Genomic DNA, 19,043 nt, shown 5'->3' with positions numbered 1-19,043 from the left:
GGGGTTGCTGCGTGGACTGCTGAAAATATTCACAGGTGCAGATACCTCTTAAGGCGAGCAGGTGCGTTATCTCGAGGTCGTCAGCTCCACCGGCTCAAAGGAGCCTGTATAAATATATGTCCGAATGAGGTCGCACACTGCTCGTCCCATCAGCGTGTGACCCCGGAGCATGATGGTCGATGTAGTCGGTATCAGCGGGTGCGCTTCTACCCGAGTGTTGAATCCTGAGGGTGTTCACTGGTGTGCTTGCCATCCCCGGACACGTGTTTCGCGTTTATTAACGCTCATCAGCAGGGATTAGGCGTGTGCATGGGGTTGCTGCGTGGGCTGCCGAAAATATTCATAGGTCCAGATACCTCTTAAGGCGCGCAGGTGCGTTATCTCGATGTCATAACCTCCACCGGCTCAAGGGAGCCTGTATAAATAGTATGTCCGAGGGAGGTCACACACTGCTCGTCCCATCAGCGTGTGACCCCGGAGCATGATGGTCGATGTAGTCGGTATCAGCGGGAGTGCTTCTACCCGAGTGTTGAATCTTGAAGGTGTTCACTGGTGTGCTTGCCATCCCTGGACACGTGTTTCGCGTTCATTAACGCGCATCAGCAGGGATTAGGCGTGTGCACGGGGTTGCTGCGTGGGCTGCCGAAAATATTCATAGGTCCAGATACCTCTTAAGGTGCGCAGGTGCGTTACCTCTAGGTCGTCACCTCCACCGGCTCAAGGGAGCCTGTATAAATAGTATGTCCGAATGAGGTCGCACACTGCTCGTCCCATCAGCGTGTGACCCCGAGCATGATGGTTGATGTAGTCGGTATCAGTGGGTGCGCTTCTACCCGAGTGTTGAATCTTGAGGGTGTTCACTGGTGTGCTTGCCATCCCTGGACAAGTGTTTTGCGTTCATTAGCGCTCATCAGCAGGGATTAGGCGTGTGCACGGGGTTGCTGCGTGGGCTGCCGAAAATATGCATAGGTCCAGATACCTCTTAAGGCGCGCAGGTGCGTTATCTCGAGGTTGTCACCTCCACCGGCTCAAGTGAGCCTATATAAATAGTATGTCCGAATGAGGTCGCACACTGCTCGTCCCATCAGTGTGTGACCCCGGAGCATTATGGTCGATGTAGTCGGTATCAGCGGGTGCGCTTCTACCCGAGTGTTGAATCTTGAAGGTGTTCACTGGTGTGCTTTCCATCCCTGGACACGTGTTTTGCGTTCATTAACGCGCATCAGCAGGGATTAGGCGTGTGCACGGGGTTGCTGCGTGGACTGCTGAAAATATTCACAGGTCCAGATACCTCTTAAGGCGAGCAGGTGCGTTATCTCGAGGTCGTCAGCTCCACCGGCTCAAAGGAGCCTGTATAAATAGTATGTCCGAGGGAGGTCACACACTGCTCGTCCCATCAGCGTGTGACCCCGGAGCATGATGGTCGATGTAGTCGGTATCAGCGGGTGCACTTCTACCCGAGTGTTGAATCTTGAGGGTGTTCACTGGTGTGCTTGCCATCCCTGGACACGTGTTTCGCGTTCATTAACGCTCATCAGCAGGGATTAGGCGTGTGCACGGGGTTGCTGCGTGGACTGCTGAAAATATTCACAGGTGCAGATACCTCTTAAGGCGAGCAGGTGCGTTATCTCGAGGTCGTCAGCTCCACCGGCTCAAAGGAGCCTGTATAAATATATGTCCGAATGAGGTCGCACACTGCTCGTCCCATCAGCGTGTGACCCCGGAGCATGATGGTCGATGTAGTCGGTATCAGCGGGTGCGCTTCTACCCGAGTGTTGAATCCTGAGGGTGTTCACTGGTGTGCTTGCCATCCCCGGACACGTGTTTCGCGTTCATTAACGCTCATCAGCAGGGATTAGGCGTGTGCATGGGGTTGCTGCGTGGGCTGCCGAAAATATTCATAGGTCCAGATACCTCTTAAGGCGCGCAGGTGCGTTATCTCGATGTCATAACCTCCACCGGCTCAAGGGAGCCTGTATAAATAGTATGTCCGAGGGAGGTCACACACTGCTCGTCCCATCAGCGTGTGACCCCGGAGCATGATGGTCGATGTAGTCGGTATCAGCGGGAGTGCTTCTACCCGAGTGTTGAATCTTGAAGGTGTTCACTGGTGTGCTTGCCATCCCTGGACACGTGTTTCGCGTTCATTAACGCGCATCAGCAGGGATTAGGCGTGTGCACGGGGTTGCTGCGTGGGCTGCCGAAAATATTCATAGGTCCAGATACCTCTTAAGGTGCGCAGGTGCGTTACCTCTAGGTCGTCACCTCCACCGGCTCAAGGGAGCCTGTATAAATAGTATGTCCGAATGAGGTCGCACACTGCTCGTCCCATCAGCGTGTGACCCCGAGCATGATGGTTGATGTAGTCGGTATCAGTGGGTGCGCTTCTACCCGAGTGTTGAATCTTGAGGGTGTTCACTGGTGTGCTTGCCATCCCTGGACAAGTGTTTTGCGTTCATTAGCGCTCATCAGCAGGGATTAGGCGTGTGCACGGGGTTGCTGCGTGGGCCGCCGAAAATATGCATAGGTCCAGATACCTCTTAAGGCGCGCAGGTGCGTTATCTCGAGGTTGTCACCTCCACCGGCTCAAGTGAGCCTATATAAATAGTATGTCCGAATGAGGTCGCACACTGCTCGTCCCATCAGTGTGTGACCCCGGAGCATTATGGTCGATGTAGTCGGTATCAGCGGGTGCGCTTCTACCCGAGTGTTGAATCTTGAGGGTGTTCACTGGTGTGCTTGCCATCCCTGGACACGTGTTTCACGTTCATTAACGCTCATCAGCAGGGATAAGGCGTGTGCACGGGGTTGCTGCGTGGGCTGCTGAAAATATTCACAGGTCCAGATACCTCTTAAGGCGCGCAAGTGCGTTATCTCGAGGTTGTCACCTCCACCGGCTCAAGGGAGCGTGTATAAATAGTATGTCTGAATGAGGTCGCACACTGCTCGTCCCATCAGTGTGTGACCCCGGAGCATGATGGTCGATGTAGTCGGTATCAGCGGGTGCGCTTCTACCCGAGTTTTGAATCTTGAGGGTGTTCACTGGTGTGCTTGCCATCCCTACACACGTGTTTCACGTTCATTAACGCTCATCAGCAGGGTTTTGGCGTGTGCACGGGGTTGCTGAGTGGGCTGCTGAAAATATTCACAGGTCCAGATACCTCTTAAGGCGCGCAGGTGCGTTATCTCGAGGTTGTCACCTCCATCGGCTCAAGGGAGCCTGCATAAATAGTATGTCCGAATGAGGTCGCACACTGCTCGTCCCATCAGCGTGTGACCCCGGAGCATGATGGTCGATGTAGTCGGTATCAGCAGGTGCGCTTCTACACGATTGTTGAATCTTGAGGGTGTTCACTGGTGTGCTTGCCATCCCTGGACACGTGTTTCACGTTCATTAACGCTCATCAGCAGGGATTAGGCATGTGCACGGGGTTGCTGCGTGGGCTGCCGAAAATATTCTAAGGTCCAGATACCTCTTAAGGCGCGCAGGTGCGTTATCTCGAGGTCGTCACCTCCACCGGCTCAAGGGAGCCTGTATAAATAGTATGTCCGAATGAGGTCGCACACTGCTCGTCCCATCAGCGTGTGACCCCGGAGCATAATGGTCGATGTAGTCGGTATCAGCGGGTGCACTTCTACCCGAGTGTTGAATCTTGAGGGTGTTCACTGGTGTGCTTGCCATCCGTGGACACGTGTTTCGCGTTCATTAACGCTCATCAGCAGGGATTAGGCGTGTGCACGGGGTTGCTGCGTAGACTGCTGAAAAAATTCACAGGTCCAGATACCTCTTAAGGCGCGCAGGTGCGTTATCTCGAGGTCGTCAGCTCCACCGGTTTAAAGGAGCCTGTATAAATAGTATGTCCGAATGAGGTCGCACACTGCTCGTCCCATCAGCGTGTGACCCCGGAGCACAATGGTCGATGTAGTCGATATCAGCGGGTGCGCTTCTTCCCGAGTGTTGAATCTTGAGGGAGTTTAAAACACTCTGCCTAATGCACAAAATCCATACTGGCACGGCCCCAAAATATCTCCACTCACTTGTTCATCCATATTGCCCATCTCGCACTCTTCGTTCTTCTACATTAAAAAAGTTTGCCATCCCCAAATTCAAGCTCTCGCGTATGGGTGGCAAATCCTTTTCATATCTAGGCCCTTTTCTATGGAACTCTATGCCCTTCCAGGTTCGCAATGAGACAAATCATACAAATTTCCGTAAAGCTTTAAAAACCTGGTTATTCAACACTTAGAAATTCCCCCTGACCTTAGCCTTACGCTCTTATCTTCACAAAACCGCGCCAGGAAACCCTTTGTGGGTAGCTGTTGCACGCTTGAAATGCACAAACTAAACCAAACAAACTAAACGTCACTTGTGTACTTGCCATCCCTGGACACGTGTTTCGCATTCATTGACGCTCATCAGCAGGGATTAGGCGTGTGCACGGGTTTGCTGCGTGGGCTGCCGAAAATATTCATAGGTCCAGATACCTCTTAAGGCACGCAGGTGCGTTATCTTGAGGTTGTCACCTCCACCGGCTCAAGGGAGCCTGTATAAATAGTATGTCCGAATGAGGTCCCACACTGCTCGTCCCATCAGCGTGTGACCCCGGAGCATGATGGTCGAAGTAGTCGGTATCAGCGGGTGCGCTTCTACCCGAGTGTTGAATCTTGATGGTGTTCACTGGTGTGCTTGTCATCCCTGGACACGTGTTTTGCGTTCATTAACGCTCATCAGCAGGGATTAGGCGTGTGCACGGGGTTGCTGCGTGGGCTGCCGAAAATATTCATAGGTCCAGATACCTCTTAAGGCGCGCAGGTGCGTTATCTCGAGGTCATCACCTCCACCGGCTCAAGGGAGCCTGTATAAATAGTATGTCCGAGGGAGGTCACACACTGCTCGTCCCATCAGCGTGTGACCCCGGAGCATGATGGTCGATGTAGTCGGTATCAGCGGGAGTGCTTCTACCCGAGTGTTGAATCTTGAAGGTGTTCACTGGTGTGCTTGCCATCCCTGGACACGTGTTTTGCGTTCATTAACGCGCATCAGCAGGGATTAGGCGTGTGCACGGGGTTGCTGCGTGGACTGCTGAAAATATTCACAGGTCCAGATACCTCTTAAGGCGAGCAGGTGCGTTATCTCGAGGTCGTCAGCTCCACCGGCTCAAAGGAGCCTGTATAAATAGTATGTCCGAGGGAGGTCACACACTGCTCGTCCCATCAGCGTGTGACCCCGGAGCATGATGGTCGATGTAGTCGGTATCAGCGGGTGCACTTCTACCCGAGTGTTGAATCTTGAGGGTGTTCACTGGTGTGCTTGCCATCCCTGGACACGTGTTTCGCGTTCATTAACGCTCATCAGCAGGGATTAGGCGTGTGCACGGGGTTGCTGCGTGGACTGCTGAAAATATTCACAGGTGCAGATACCTCTTAAGGCGAGCAGGTGCGTTATCTCGAGGTCGTCAGCTCCACCGGCTCAAAGGAGCCTGTATAAATATATGTCCGAATGAGGTCGCACACTTCTCGTCCCATCAGCGTGTGACCCCGGAGCATGATGGTCGATGTAGTCGGTATCAGCGGGTGCGCTTCTACCCGAGTGTTGAATCCTGAGGGTGTTCACTGGTGTGCTTGCCATCCCCGGACACGTGTTTTGCGTTCATTAACGCTCATCAGCAGGGATTAGGCGTGTGCATGGGGTTGCTGCGTGGGCTGCCGAAAATATTCATAGGTCCAGATACCTCTTAAGGCGCGCAGGTGCGTTATCTCGATGTCATAACCTCCACCGGCTCAAGGGAGCCTGTATAAATAGTATGTCCGAGGGAGGTCACACACTGCTCGTCCCATCAGCGTGTGACCCCGGAGCATGATGGTCGATGTAGTCGGTATCAGCGGGAGTGCTTCTACCCGAGTGTTGAATCTTGAAGGTGTTCACTGGTGTGCTTGCCATCCCTGGACACGTGTTTCGCGTTCATTAACGCGCATCAGCAGGGATTAGGCGTGTGCACGGGGTTGCTGCGTGGGCTGCCGAAAATATTCATAGGTCCAGATACCTCTTAAGGTGCGCAGGTACGTTACCTCTAGGTCGTCACCTCCACCGGCTCAAGGGAGCCTGTATAAATAGTATGTCCGAATGAGGTCGCACACTGCTCGTCCCATCAGCGTGTGACCCCGAGCATGATGGTTGATGTAGTCGGTATCAGTGGGTGCGCTTCTACCCGAGTGTTGAATCTTGAGGGTGTTCACTGGTGTGCTTGCCATCCCTGGACAAGTGTTTTGCGTTCATTAGCGCTCATCAGCAGGGATTAGGCGTGTGCACGGGGTTGCTGCGTGGGCTGCCGAAAATATGCATAGGTCCAGATACCTCTTAAGGCGCGCAGGTGCGTTATCTCGAGGTTGTCACCTCCACCGGCTCAAGTGAGCCTATATAAATAGTATGTCCGAATGAGGTCGCACACTGCTCGTCCCATCAGTGTGTGACCCCGGAGCATTATGGTCGATGTAGTCGGTATCAGCGGGTGCGCTTCTACCCGAGTGTTGAATCTTGAGGGTGTTCACTGGTGTGCTTGCCATCCCTGGACACGTGTTTCACGTTCATTAACGCTCATCAGCAGGGATAAGGCGTGTGCACGGGGTTGCTGCGTGGGCTGCTGAAAATATTCACAGGTCCAGATACCTCTTAAGGCGCGCAAGTGCGTTATCTCGAGGTTGTCACCTCCACCGGCTCAAGGGAGCGTGTATAAATAGTATGTCTGAATGAGGTCGCACACTGCTCGTCCCATCAGTGTGTGACCCCGGAGCATGATGGTCGATGTAGTCGGTATCAGCGGGTGCGCTTCTACCCGAGTTTTGAATCTTGAGGGTGTTCACTGGTGTGCTTGCCATCCCTACACACGTGTTTCGCGTTCATTAACGCTCATCAGCAGGGTTTTGGCGTGTGCACGGGGTTGCTGAGTGGGCTGCTGAAAATATTCACAGGTCCAGATACCTCTTAAGGCGCGCAAGTGCGTTATCTCGAGGTCGTCACCTCCACCGGCTCAAGGGAGGCTGTATAAATACTATGTCCGAATGAGGTCGCACACTGCTCGTCCCATCAGCGTGTGACCCCTGAGCATGATGGTCGATGTAGTCGGTATCAGCGGGTGCGCTTCTACCCGAGTATTGAATCTTGAGGGAGTTCACTGGTGTGCTTGCCATCCCGGGACACGTGTTTCGCATTCATCAACGCTCATCAGCAGGGATTAGGCGTGTGCACGGGGTTGCTGCATGGGCTGCCGAAAATATGCATAGGTCCAGATACCTCTTAAGGCGCGCAGGTGCGTTATCTAGAGGTTGTCACCTCCACCGGCTCAAGGGAGCCTGTATAAATAGTATGTCCGAATGAGGTCGCACACTGCTCGTCCCATCAGTGTGTGACCCCGGAGCATGATGGTCGATGTAGTCGGTATCAGCGGGTGCGCTTCTACCCGAGTGTTGAATCTTGAGGGTGTTCACTGGTGTGCTTGCCATCCCTAGACACGTGTTTCGCGTTCATTAACGCTCATCAGCAGGGATTAGGCGTGTGCACGGGGTTGCTGCGTGGGCTGCTGAAAATATTCACAGGTCCAGATACCTCTTAAGGAGCGCAGGTGCGTTATCTCGAGGCCGTCACCTCCACCGGCTCAAGGGAGCCTGCATAAATAGTATGTCCGAATGAGGTCGCACACTGCTCGTCCCATCAGCGTGTGACCCCGGTGCATGATGGTCGATGTAGTCGGTATCAGCAGGTGCGCTTCTACCCGATTGTTGAATCTTGAGGGTGTTCACTGGTGTGCTTGCCATCCCTGGACACGTGTTTCACGTTCATTACCGCTCATCAGCAGGGATTAGGCGTGTGCACGGGGTTGCTGCGTGGGCTGCCGAAAATATTCTAAGGTCCAGATACCTCTTAAGGCGCGCAGGTGCGTTATCTCGAGGTCGTCACCTCCACCGGCTCAAGGGAGCCTGTATAAATAGTATGTCCGAATGAGGTCGCACACTGCTCGTCCCATCAGCGTGTGACCCCGGAGCATGATGGTCAATGTAGTCGGTATCAGCGGGAGTGCTTCTACCCGAGTGTTGAATCTTGAAGGTGTTCACTGGTGTGCTTGCCATCCCTGGACACGTGTTTCGCGTTAATTAACGCGCATCAGCAGGGATTAGGCGTGTGCACGGGGTTGCTGCGTGGGCTGCCGAAAATATTCATAGGTCCAGATACCTCTTAAGGTGCGCAGGTGCGTTATCTCTAGGTCGTCACCTCCACCGGCTCAAGGGAGCCTTTTCTAAATAATATGTCCGAATGAGGTCGCACACTGCTCGTCCCATCAGCATGTGACCCCGAGCATGATGGTTGATGTAGTCGGTATCAGCGGGTGCGCTTCTACCCGAGTGTTGAATCTTGAGGGTGTTCACTGGTGTGCTTGCCATCCCTGGACACGTGTTTCGCGTTTATTAACGCTCATCAGCAGGGATTAGGCGTGTGCACGGGGTTGCTGCGTGGGCTGCCGAAAATATGCATAGGTCCAGATACCTCTTAAGGCGCGCAGGTGCGTTATCTCGAGGTTGTCACCTCCACGGCTCAAGGGAGCCTGTATAAATAGTATGTCCGAATGAGGTCGCACACTGCTCGTCCCATCAGTGTGTGACCCCGGAGCATGATGGTCGATGTAGTCGGTATCAGCGGGTGCGCTTCTACCCGAGTGTTGAATCTTGAGGGTGTTCACTGGTGTGCTTGCCATCCCTGGACACGTGTTTCACGTTCATTAACGCTCATCAGCAGGGATAAGGCGTGTGCACGGGGTTAGTGCGTGGGCTGCTGAAAATATTCACAGGTCCAGATACCTCTTAAGGCGCGCAAGTGCGTTATCTCGAGGACGTCACCTCCACCGGCTCAAGGGAGCCTGTATAAATAGTATGTCCGAATGAGGTCGCACACTGCTCGTCCCATCAGCGTGTGACCCCTGAGCATGATGGTCGATGTAGACGGTATCAGCGGGTGCGCTTCTACCCGAGTATTGAATCTTGAGGGAGTTCACTGGTGTGCTTGCCATCCCTGGACACGTGTTTCGCGTTCATTAACGCTCATCAGCAGGGATTAGGCGTGTGCACGGGGTTGCTGCGTGGGCTGCTGAAAATATTCACAGGTCCAGATACCTCTTAAGGCGCGCAGGTGCGTTATCTCGAGGTCGTCACCTCCACCGGCTCAAGGGAGCCTGCATAAATAGTATGTCCGAATGAGGTTGCACACTGCTCGTCCCATCAGCGTGTGACCCCGGTGCATGATGGTCGATGTAGTTGGTATCAGCAGGTGCGCTTCTACCCGATTGTTGAATCTTGAGGGTGTTTACTGGTGTGCTTGACATCCCTGGACACGTGTTTCACGTTCATTAACGCTCATCAGCAGGGATTAGGCATGTGCACGGTGTTGCTGCGTGGGCTGCCGAAAATATTCTAAGTTCCAGATACCTCTTAAGGCGCGCAGGTGCGTTATCTCGAGGTCGTCACCTCCACTGGCTCAAGGGAGCCTGTATAAATAGTATGTCCGAATGAGGTCGCACACTGCTCGTCCCATCAGCGTGTGACCCCGGAGCATAATGGTCGATGTAGTCGGTATCAGCGGGTGCACTTCTACCCGAGTGTTGAATCTTGAGGGTGTTCACTGGTGTGCTTGCCATCCCTGGACACGTGTTTCGCGTTCATTAACGCTCATCAGCAGGGATTAGGCGTGTGCACGGGGTTGCTGCGTGGACTGCTGAAAATATTCACAGGTCAAGATACCTCTTAAGGCGAGCAGGTGCGTTATCTCGAGGTCGTCAGCTCCACCGGCTCAAAGGAGCCTGTATAAATAGTATGTCCGAATGAGGTCGCACACTGCTCGTCCCATCAGCGTGTGACCCCGGAGCATGATGGTCGATGTAGTCGGTATCAGTGGGAGTGCTTCTACCCGAGTGTTGAATCTTGAAGGTGTTCACTGGTGTGCTTGCCATCCCTGGACACGTGTTTTGCGTTCATTAACGCGCATCAGCAGGGATTAGGCGTGTGCACGGGGTTGCTGCGTGGACTGCTGAAAATATTCACAGGTCCAGATACCTCTTAAGGCGAGCAGGTGCGTTATCTCGAGGTCGTCAGCTCCACCGGCTCAAAGGAGCCTGTATAAATAGTATGTCCGAGGGAGGTCACACACTGCTCGTCCCATCAGCGTGTGACCCCGGAGCATGATGGTCGATGTAGTCGGTATCAGCGGGTGCACTTCTACCCGAGTGTTGAATCTTGAGGGTGTTCACTGGTGTGCTTGCCATCCCTGGACACGTGTTTCGCGTTCATTAACGCTCATCAGCAGGGATTAGGCGTGTGCACGGGGTTGCTGCGTGGACTGCTGAAAATATTCACAGGTGCAGATACCTCTTAAGGCGAGCAGGTGCGTTATCTCGAGGTCGTCAGCTCCACCGGCTCAAAGGAGCCTGTATAAATATATGTCCGAATGAGGTCGCACACTGCTCGTCCCATCAGCGTGTGACCCCGGAGCATGATGGTCGATGTAGTCGGTATCAGCGGGTGCGCTTCTACCCGAGTGTTGAATCCTGAGGGTGTTCACTGGTGTGCTTGCCATCCCCGGACACGTGTTTCGCGTTCATTAACGCTCATCAGCAGGGATTAGGCGTGTGCATGGGGTTGCTGCGTGGGCTGCCGAAAATATTCATAGGTCCAGATACCTCTTAAGGCGCGCAGGTGCGTTATCTCGATGTCATAACCTCCACCGGCTCAAGGGAGCCTGTATAAATAGTATGTCCGAGGGAGGTCACACACTGCTCGTCCCATCAGCGTGTGACCCCGGAGCATGATGGTCGATGTAGTCGGTATCAGCGGGAGTGCTTCTACCCGAGTGTTGAATCTTGAAGGTGTTCACTGGTGTGCTTGCCATCCCTGGACACGTGTTTCGCGTTCATTAACGCGCATCAGCAGGGATTAGGCGTGTGCACGGGGTTGCTGCGTGGGCTGCCGAAAATATTCATAGGTCCAGATACCTCTTAAGGTGCGCAGGTGCGTTACCTCTAGGTCGTCACCTCCACCGGCTCAAGGGAGCCTGTATAAATAGTATGTCCGAATGAGGTCGCACACTGCTCGTCCCATCAGCGTGTGACCCCGAGCATGATGGTTGATGTAGTCGGTATCAGTGGGTGCGCTTCTACCCGAGTGTTGAATCTTGAGGGTGTTCACTGGTGTGCTTGCCATCCCTGGACAAGTGTTTTGCGTTCATTAGCGCTCATCAGCAGGGATTAGGCGTGTGCACGGGGTTGCTGCGTGGGCTGCCGAAAATATGCATAGGTCCAGATACCTCTTAAGGCGCGCAGGTGCGTTATCTCGAGGTTGTCACCTCCACCGGCTCAAGTGAGCCTATATAAATAGTATGTCCGAATGAGGTCGCACACTGCTCGTCCCATCAGTGTGTGACCCCGGAGCATTATGGTCGATGTAGTCGGTATCAGCGGGTGCGCTTCTACCCGAGTGTTGAATCTTGAAGGTGTTCACTGGTGTGCTTTCCATCCCTGGACACGTGTTTTGCGTTCATTAACGCGCATCAGCAGGGATTAGGCGTGTGCACGGGGTTGCTGCGTGGACTGCTGAAAATATTCACAGGTCCAGATACCTCTTAAGGCGAGCAGGTGCGTTATCTCGAGGTCGTCAGCTCCACCGGCTCAAAGGAGCCTGTATAAATAGTATGTCCGAGGGAGGTCACACACTGCTCGTCCCATCAGCGTGTGACCCCGGAGCATGATGGTCGATGTAGTCGGTATCAGCGGGTGCACTTCTACCCGAGTGTTGAATCTTGAGGGTGTTCACTGGTGTGCTTGCCATCCCTGGACACGTGTTTCGCGTTCATTAACGCTCATCAGCAGGGATTAGGCGTGTGCACGGGGTTGCTGCGTGGACTGCTGAAAATATTCACAGGTGCAGATACCTCTTAAGGCGAGCAGGTGCGTTATCTCGAGGTCGTCAGCTCCACCGGCTCAAAGGAGCCTGTATAAATATATGTCCGAATGAGGTCGCACACTGCTCGTCCCATCAGCGTGTGACCCCGGAGCATGATGGTCGATGTAGTCGGTATCAGCGGGTGCGCTTCTACCCGAGTGTTGAATCCTGAGGGTGTTCACTGGTGTGCTTGCCATCCCCGGACACGTGTTTCGCGTTCATTAACGCTCATCAGCAGGGATTAGGCGTGTGCATGGGGTTGCTGCGTGGGCTGCCGAAAATATTCATAGGTCCAGATACCTCTTAAGGCGCGCAGGTGCGTTATCTCGATGTCATAACCTCCACCGGCTCAAGGGAGCCTGTATAAATAGTATGTCCGAGGGAAGTCACACACTGCTCGTCCCATCAGCGTGTGACCCCGGAGCATGATGGTCGATGTAGTCGGTATCAGCGGGAGTGCTTCTACCCGAGTGTTGAATCTTGAAGGTGTTCACTGGTGTGCTTGCCATCCCTGGACACGTGTTTCGCGTTCATTAACGCGCATCAGCAGGGATTAGGCGTGTGCACGGGGTTGCTGCGTGGGCTGCCGAAAATATTCATAGGTCCAGATACCTCTTAAGGTGCGCAGGTGCGTTACCTCTAGGTCGTCACCTCCACCGGCTCAAGGGAGCCTGTATAAATAGTATGTCCGAATGAGGTCGCACACTGCTCGTCCCATCAGCGTGTGACCCCGAGCATGATGGTTGATGTAGTCGGTATCAGTGGGTGCGCTTCTACCCGAGTGTTGAATCTTGAGGGTGTTCACTGGTGTGCTTGCCATCCCTGGACAAGTGTTTTGCGTTCATTAGCGCTCATCAGCAGGGATTAGGCGTGTGCACGGGGTTGCTGCGTGGGCTGCCGAAAATATGCATAGGTCCAGATACCTCTTAAGGCGCGCAGGTGCGTTATCTCGAGGTTGTCACCTCCACCGACTCAAGTGAGCCTATATAAATAGTATGTCCGAATGAGGTCGCACACTGCTCGTCCCATCAGTGTGTGACCCCGGAGCATTATGGTCGATGTAGTCGGTATCAGCGGGTGCGCTTCTACCCGAGTGTTGAATCTTGAGGGTGTTCACTGGTGTGCTTGCCATCCCTGGACACGTGTTTCACGTTCATTAACGCTCATCAGCAGGGATAAGGCGTGTGCACGGGGTTGCTGCGTGGGCTGCTGAAAATATTCACAGGTCCAGATACCTCTTAAGGCGCGCAAGTGCGTTATCTCGAGGTTGTCACCTCCACCGGCTCAAGGGAGCGTGTATAAATAGTATGTCTGAATGAGGTCGCACACTGCTCGTCCCATCAGTGTGTGACCCCGGAGCATGATGGTCGATGTAGTCGGTATCAGCGGGTGCGCTTCTACCCGAGTTTTGAATCTTGAGGGTGTTCACTGGTGTGCTTGCCATCCCTACACACGTGTTTCGCGTTCATTAACGCTCATCAGCAGGGTTTTGGCGTGTGCACGGGGTTGCTGAGTGGGCTGCTGAAAATATTCACAGGTCCAGATACCTCTTAAGGCGCGCAGGTGCGTTATCTCGAGGTTGTCACCTCCATCGGCTCAAGGGAGCCTGCATAAATAGTATGTCCGAATGAGGTCGCACACTGCTCGTCCCATCAGCGTGTGACCCCGGAGCATGATGGTCGATGTAGTCGGTATCAGCAGGTGCGCTTCTACACGATTGTTGAATCTTGAGGGTGTTCACTGGTGTGCTTGCCATCCCTGGACACGTGTTTCACGTTCATTAACGCTCATCAGCAGGGATTAGGCATGTGCACGGGGTTGCTGCGTGGGCTGCCGAAAATATTCTAAGGTCCAGATACCTCTTAAGGCGCGCAGGTGCGTTATCTCGAGGTCGTCACCTCCACCGGCTCAAGGGAGCCTGTATAAATAGTATGTCCGAATGAGGTCGCACACTGCTCGTCCCATCAGCGTGTGACCCCGGAGCATAATGGTCGATGTAGTCGGTATCAGCGGGTGCACTTCTACCCGAGTGTTGAATCTTGAGGGTGTTCACTGGTGTGCTTGCCATCCCTGGACACGTGTTTCGCGTTCATTAACGCTCATCAGCAGGGATTAGGCGTGTGCACGGGGTTGCTGCGTGGACTGCTGAAAAAATTCACAGGTCCAGATACCTCTTAAGGCGCGCAGGTGCGTTATCTCGAGGTCGTCAGCTCCACCGGTTTAAAGGAGCCTGTATAAATAGTATGTCCGAATGAGGTCGCACACTGCTCGTCCCATCAGCGTGTGACCCCGGAGCACAATGGTCGATGTAGTCGATATCAGCGGGTGCGCTTCTTCCCGAGTGTTGAATCTTGAGGGAGTTTAAAACACTCTGCCTAATGCACAAAATCCATACTGGCACGGCCCCAAAATATCTCCACTCACTTGTTCATCCATATTGCCCATCTCGCACTCTTCGTTCTTCTACATTAAAAAAGTTTGCCATCCCCAAATTCAAGCTCTCGCGTATGGGTGGCAAATCCTTTTCATATCTAGGCCCTTTTCTATGGAACTCTATGCCCTTCCAGGTTCGCAATGAGACAAATCATACAAATTTCCGTAAAGCTTTAAAAACCTGGTTATTCAACACTTAGAAATTCCCCCTGACCTTAGCCTTACGCTCTTATCTTCACAAAACCGCGCCAGGAAACCCTTTGTGGGTAGCTGTTGCACGCTTGAAATGCACAAACTAAACCAAACAAACTAAACGTCACTTGTGTACTTGCCATCCCTGGACACGTGTTTCGCATTCATTGACGCTCATCAGCAGGGATTAGGCGTGTGCACGGGTTTGCTGCGTGGGCTGCCGAAAATATTCATAGGTCCAGATACCTCTTAAGGCACGCAGGTGCGTTATCTTGAGGTTGTCACCTCCACCGGCTCAAGGGAGCCTGTATAAATAGTATGTCCGAATGAGGTCCCACACTGCTCGTCCCATCAGCGTGTGACCCCGGAGCATGATGGTCGAAGTAGTCGGTATCAGCGGGTGCGCTTCTACCCGAGTGTTGAATCTTGATGGTGTTCACTGGTGTGCTTGTCATCCCTGGACACGTGTTTTGCGTTCATTAACGCTCATCAGCAGGGATTAGGCGTGTGCACGGGGTTGCTGCGTGGGCTGCCGAAAATATTCATAGGTCCAGATACCTCTTAAGGTGCGCAGGTGCGTTACCTCTAGGTCGTCACCTCCACCGGCTCAAGGGAGCCTGTATAAATAGTATGTCCGAATGAGGTCGCACACTGCTCGTCCCATCAGCGTGTGACCCCGAGCATGATGGTTGATGTAGTCGGTATCAGTGGGTGCGCTTCTACCCGAGTGTTGAATCTTGAGGGTGTTCACTGGTGTGCTTGCCATCCCTGGACAAGTGTTTTGCGTTCATTAGCGCTCATCAGCAGGGATTAGGCGTGTGCACGGGGTTGCTGCGTGGGCTGCCGAAAATATGCATAGGTCCAGATACCTCTTAAGGCGCGCAGGTGCGTTATCTCGAGGTTGTCACCTCCACCGGCTCAAGTGAGCCTATATAAATAGTATGTCCGAATGAGGTCGCACACTGCTCGTCCCATCAGTGTGTGACCCCGGAGCATTATGGTCGATGTAGTCGGTATCAGCGGGTGCGCTTCTACCCGAGTGTTGAATCTTGAGGGTGTTCACTGGTGTGCTTGCCATCCCTGGACACGTGTTTCACGTTCATTAACGCTCATCAGCAGGGATAAGGCGTGTGCACGGGGTTGCTGCGTGGGCTGCTGAAAATATTCACAGGTCCAGATACCTCTTAAGGCGCGCAAGTGCGTTATCTCGAGGTTGTCACCTCCACCGGCTCAAGGGAGCGTGTATAAATAGTATGTCTGAATGAGGTCGCACACTGCTCGTCCCATCAGTGTGTGACCCCGGAGCATGATGGTCGATGTAGTCGGTATCAGCGGGTGCGCTTCTACCCGAGTTTTGAATCTTGAGGGTGTTCACTGGTGTGCTTGCCATCCCTACACACGTGTTTCGCGTTCATTAACGCTCATCAGCAGGGTTTTGGCGTGTGCACGGGGTTGCTGAGTGGGCTGCTGAAAATATTCACAGGTCCAGATACCTCTTAAGGCGCGCAGGTGCGTTATCTCGAGGTTGTCACCTCCATCGGCTCAAGGGAGCCTGCATAAATAGTATGTCCGAATGAGGTCGCACACTGCTCGTCCCATCAGCGTGTGACCCCGGAGCATGATGGTCGATGTAGTCGGTATCAGCAGGTGCGCTTCTACACGATTGTTGAATCTTGAGGGTGTTCACTGGTGTGCTTGCCATCCCTGGACACGTGTTTCACGTTCATTAACGCTCATCAGCAGGGATTAGGCATGTGCACGGGGTTGCTGCGTGGGCTGCCGAAAATATTCTAAGGTCCAGATACCTCTTAAGGCGCGCAGGTGCGTTATCTCGAGGTCGTCACCTCCACCGGCTCAAGGGAGCCTGTATAAATAGTATGTCCGAATGAGGTCGCACACTGCTCGTCCCATCAGCGTGTGACCCCGGAGCATAATGGTCGATGTAGTCGGTATCAGCGGGTGCACTTCTACCCGAGTGTTGAATCTTGAGGGTGTTCACTGGTGTGCTTGCCATCCCTGGACACGTGTTTCGCGTTCATTAACGCTCATCAGCAGGGATTAGGCGTGTGCACGGGGTTGCTGCGTGGACTGCTGAAAAAATTCACAGGTCCAGATACCTCTTAAGGCGCGCAGGTGCGTTATCTCGAGGTCGTCAGCTCCACCGGTTTAAAGGAGCCTGTATAAATAGTATGTCCGAATGAGGTCGCACACTGCTCGTCCCATCAGCGTGTGACCCCGGAGCACAATGGTCGATGTAGTCGATATCAGCGGGTGCGCTTCTTCCCGAGTGTTGAATCTTGAGGGAGTTTAAAACACTCTGCCTAATGCACAAAATCCATACTGGCACGGCCCCAAAATATCTCCACTCACTTGTTCATCCATATTGCCCATCTCGCACTCTTCGTTCTTCTACATTAAAAAAGTTTGCCATCCCCAAATTCAAGCTCTCGCGTATGGGTGGCAAATCCTTTTCATATCTAGGCCCTTTTCTATGGAACTCTATGCCCTTCCAGGTTCGCAATGAGACAAATCATACAAATTTCCGTAAAGCTTTAAAAACCTGGTTATTCAACACTTAGAAATTCCCCCTGACCTTAGCCTTACGCTCTTATCTTCACAAAACCGCGCCAGGAAACCCTTTGTGGGTAGCTGTTGCACGCTTGAAATGCACAAACTAAACCAAACAAACTAAACGTCACTTGTGTACTTGCCATCCCTGGACACGTGTTTCGCGTTCATTAACGCTCATCAGCAGGGATTAGGCGTGTGCACGGGGTTGCTGCGTGGGCTGCCAAAAATATTCATAGGTCCAGATACCTCTTAAGGCGCGCACGTGCGTTATCTCGAGGTCGTCACCTCCACCGGCACAAGGGAGCCTGTATAAATAGCATGTCCGAATGAGGTCGCACACTGCTCGTCCCATCAGTGTGTGACCCCAGAGCATGATGGTCGATGTAGTCGGTATCAGCGGGTGCGCTTCTACCCGAGTGTTGAATCTTGAGGGTTTTCACTGGTGTGCTCGCCATCCCTGGACACGTGTTTCGCGTTCATTAACGCTCATCAGCAGGGATTAGGCGTGTGTACGGGGTTGCTGCGTGGGCTGCTAAAAATATTCATAGGTCCAGATAACTCTTAAGGCGCGCAGGTGCGTTATCTCGAGGTTGTCAGCTCCACCGGCTCAAGGGAACCTGTATAAATAGTATGTCCGAATGAGGTCGCACACTGCTCGTCCCATCAGCGTGTGACCCCGGAGCATGATGGTCGATGTAGTCGGTATCAGCGGGTGCGCTTCTACCCGAGTGTTGAATCTTGAGGGTGTTCACTGGTATGCTTGCCATCCCTGGACACGTGTTTCACGTTCATTAACGCTCATCAGCAGGGATTAGGCGTGTGCACGGGGTTGCTGCGTGGGCTGCCGAAAATATTCTTAGGTCCAGATACCTCTTAAGGCGCGCAGGTGCGTTATCTCGAGGTCGTCACCTCCACCGGCTCAAGGGAGCCTGTAAAATAGTATGTCCGAATGAGGTCGCACACTGCTCGTCCCATCAGCGTGTGACCCCGGAGCATGATGGTCGATGTAGTCGGTATCAGCGGGTGCGCTTCTACCAGAGTGTTGAATCTTGAGGGTGTTCACTGGTGTGCTTGACATCCCTGGACACGTGTTTCGCGTTCATTAACGCTCATCAGCAGGGATTAGGCGTGTGCACGGGGTTGCTGCGTGGACTGCTGAAAATATTCACATGTCTAGATACCTCTTAAGGCGCGCAGGTGTGTTATCTCGAGGTCGTCAGCTCCACCGGCTCAAGGGAACCTGTATAAATAGTATGTCCGAATGAGGTCGCACACTGCTCGTCCCATCAGCGTGTGACCCCGGAGCATGATGGTCGATGTAGTCGGTATCAGCGGGTGCGCTTCTACCCAAGTGTTGAATCTTGAGGGTGTTCACTGGTCCGCTTGCCATCCCTGGACACGTGTTTCAAGTTCATTAATGTCAACAGCAGGGATTAGGCGTGTGCACGGGGTCGCTCTTTGGGCTGCCGAAAATATTTATAAGTCCAGATACCTCTTAAGGCGCGCAGGTGCGTTATCTCGAGGTCGTCACCTCCACCGGCTCAAGGGAGCCTGTATAAATAGTATGTCCGAATGAGGTCGCACACTGCTCGTCCCATCAACGTGTGACCCCGGAGCATGATGGTTGATGTAGTCGGTATCAGCGGGTGCGCTTCTTCCCGAGTGTTGAATCTTGAGGGAGTTTAAAACACTCTGCCTAATGCACAAAATCCATACTGGCATGGCCCCAAAATATCTCCACTCACTTGTTCATCCATATTGCCCATCTCGCACTCTTCGTTCTTCTACATTAAAAAAGTTTGCCATCCCCAAATTCAAGCTCTCGCGTATGGGTGGCAAATCCTTTTCATACCTAGGCCCTGTTCCAT

Source organism: Lissotriton helveticus, chromosome 1_1 (genome assembly GCF_964261635.1).
Source record: "Lissotriton helveticus chromosome 1_1, aLisHel1.1, whole genome shotgun sequence".
NCBI lineage: Eukaryota > Metazoa > Chordata > Amphibia > Caudata > Salamandridae > Lissotriton > Lissotriton helveticus.
Note: the sequence above shows the minus strand (reverse complement) of the source record.